The sequence below is a fragment of the Chrysochloris asiatica genome, unplaced genomic scaffold (assembly GCF_000296735.1).
Source record: "Chrysochloris asiatica unplaced genomic scaffold, ChrAsi1.0 scaffold00090, whole genome shotgun sequence".
NCBI lineage: Eukaryota > Metazoa > Chordata > Mammalia > Afrosoricida > Chrysochloridae > Chrysochloris > Chrysochloris asiatica.
Genome location: NW_006408608.1, coordinates 6735635 through 6738762, shown reverse-complemented (window position 1 = coordinate 6738762; position 3128 = coordinate 6735635).

Here is a 3128-nt window from a genome sequence, read left to right as displayed (position 1 = left end):
CCTTATCCATCAGCAATATATTCCAAGAAGCCCAGTGCATGCCTGGACCCTATATAAAACCTTACTATATATACTATGTTTTCTCCTATACACACAAATGTATGATAAAGTTTCATGTAGAAACTAGGCACAGTAAGAGATTAACAACAACATCTAATAATGAAATTGAATGATTATGAAGTAAAATAAGAGTTACTTGAACAAAAGCCCTAAATACCACGATAGTCGATCTGCTGAGACAGTTACGAAGTGACTGATGGGCAGGTAGCCTAGACAACGTGGATATGCTGGACAAAGGGATGATTTATGTCCTCAGCAGGATGGAACAGGACCACACAAGATTCTGTCCTACTACTCAGAATGGTGTATAATTAAAAATGTATGAAATATTTATTTATGTAATTTTCTGTTATATATTTTCAGACCGTGGCAACTGAAGCAAATGCAAAACTGCTAAGTGGGCGTTACTGTATCTGGAAAGAGCCCTAGTAGCACAGTGGCCTAAGCATTGGGTTGCTAACCTCAAGGTCAGCAGTTCAAATCCACCAGTTGCTCCAATAGAGAAAGATGAGACAATCTGCTCCTGTAATATTCAGTCTCAGAAACCCTATGGAGCAGTTCTACTCTGTCCTATAGGACTGCTAGGAGTCAAAATCGACTCCACAGCAGAGGGTTTACTGTATCTGGGTAATGATATTACTGACCACCTCTGTTGTTATTCTTAGGTGCCATCGAATCAGTTCAGATTCACAGTAACCCTGTGCACAACAGAACAAAACACTGCCCCGTTCTGTGTCATCCTCACAACTTTTGTTAAACTTGAGCCCATTGGTGCTGCTGCTGTGTCCGCTCATCTCATTGGGGGTCTTTCTCTTTTTCTCTGACCCTCCACATTACCAAAAAGGATGTCTTTCTCCAGGGACTGGTCTCTTCTGATATGTCGCCAGTATGAGAGATCAGGTCTTACCTTCCTGGCTTCTAAGGAATATTCTGGCTGTACTTCTTTCAACACAGATATGTTTATTCTTCTAGCTGTCATGGTATCATACTGTATGATAAGCACATAACTACAACATTGATTTGAAATGCAAGGTGAGCAGTTCAAATCCACTGGCTGCTCTTCAGATCACTGTTCAGAAGCAATTCGATAGCACTAAACAGCAAGCAGTCTATGATACTTTTAATATATCAATTTTTCTATGGCCTTCCTTATTCACTGTCCAACTTTCACAAGGATTTGAGGTTGTTGAAAATACCACAGCTTAGGTTGTTGTTGTTGTTAAGCACCATCCAGTTGATCCCTACTCATAGCGACCATGTATAGGGTTTCCAAGGAGCAGGTGGTGGATTTGAACTGCTGACCTTGTGGTTCACAGACTAGTGCTGATGCTACAGCATAACAACCAGGAGTTAGTCACACCTTAGTCTTCAAAATGACATCTTTGCTCTTGAACACTTTAAAGAGGTCTTATGCGACTGTACCAAATAAGATGGTGGATCAGATAGACGTGCAGTAAGGAGCTCTGTCAGCAACAACACAGAATACTGGACCAAGCAGGCTCAGGGGATGGTGCTAGAACTCTGAACCACATAAAAAGGAACATTTAGAAAATTGAAAAGCTTACAGCTAGTGGGATTTGTAGCAGAATCAAGAAATCCATTGTTTTCTAATTCAAGACACTCAGATGCTCCCGGAGCCGCCATCTTGAGAGAGAGACCAAGCAGGTGAAGGATCAGAACAGCCACAAACGCCTGACAGAACCATGGAGTTTTTTTGGTATCTGTTCATTGGTCTCTTTCTGTCTATGCACCTCCATTCTGATGACTAGAGAGGATGCCTGAGCAAATGGACACCCCACCCCCACCCATGGACAGTTCTACTATGCATGCACACAGATCTCCTTGAAATTTAAAGTGACAATTTCCATTTAGAACCAAACGGCCACTACTCATCTGTCAGTTTGTCTTACTGTGGTGGCTTGTGAGGTGCTGTGATTCTGAAAGATATGCCACTAGTATTTTAAATACGAGCAGGGTCACCCATGGTGGACAGGTTTCAGATGAGCTTCCAGACAAAGACAGACTAGGAAAAAAGAGTGACGAATTACTTCCGAATCTTTAGTCACTGAAAACCTTATGAATAGCAGAGAAACACTGTCACATATAGTATCAGAAAATGAGCCCCTCAGGATGAAAGGCACTTAAAATGTGACTAGGGTAGAGCTTGCCTCCTCAAAGTAGAATTGACTATGATGATGCATATGGAAGTAAAGCCAGTGGAAGAAAAGTATGCGGGACCTTCATTTGCTGATGGAGCACAACTCAAAATGAAGAGAAATAGCTGTAAACATCCACTGAAAATCAGAACATGGAATATACATAGTATGAATTAGGGAAAATTGGAAGTTGTCAAAAATGAAATGGAATGCATAAACATCGATATCTTAGGCATTAGTGAACTGAAATGGACTGGTATTGGCCATTTTGAATCTGACAACCATATGGTTTACTATGTCACGAATGACAAATTGAAGAGGAATGGTGTTGCATTCATCATCAAAAAGAACATATCCAGATAAGTCATGCGGTACAACGCTGTCAGTGATAGGAGAAAGGATTGAAGTTGTCAAGGACTTCATTCTTCTTGGATCAACTATCAACACTCATAGAAGCAGCAGTCAAGAAATTAAATGACTTATTGCATTAGGCAAATGTGCTGCAAAAGACCTTTTCAAAGTGTTGAAGAGCAAAGATGTCAGCTTGAGGACTAAGGTGCGCCGGACCCAAGCCATGGTATTCTCAATAACCTCATATGCATGTGAAAACTGGACAGTAAATAAGGAAGACCATAGAAAAATTGATGCTTTCAGTTATGGTGTTGGAAGAGAATACTGAAAGTTCCATGGGCTGCCAAAAGAACCAGTAGATCTGTTTTGGAAGAAATGCAGCCAGAATGCTCCTTGGAGGCCAAGATGGCCACACTTTATCTCTCATACTTCAGGCATATTTTCAGGAGGGACCAGTCACTAGAGAATGATATCATGTTTGGTAAGGTGGACGGTCAGAGAAAAAGAGCAAGACCCCCAAAAAGATGGATTGGCCAAGTGGCAGCATCGATGGACTCAAGC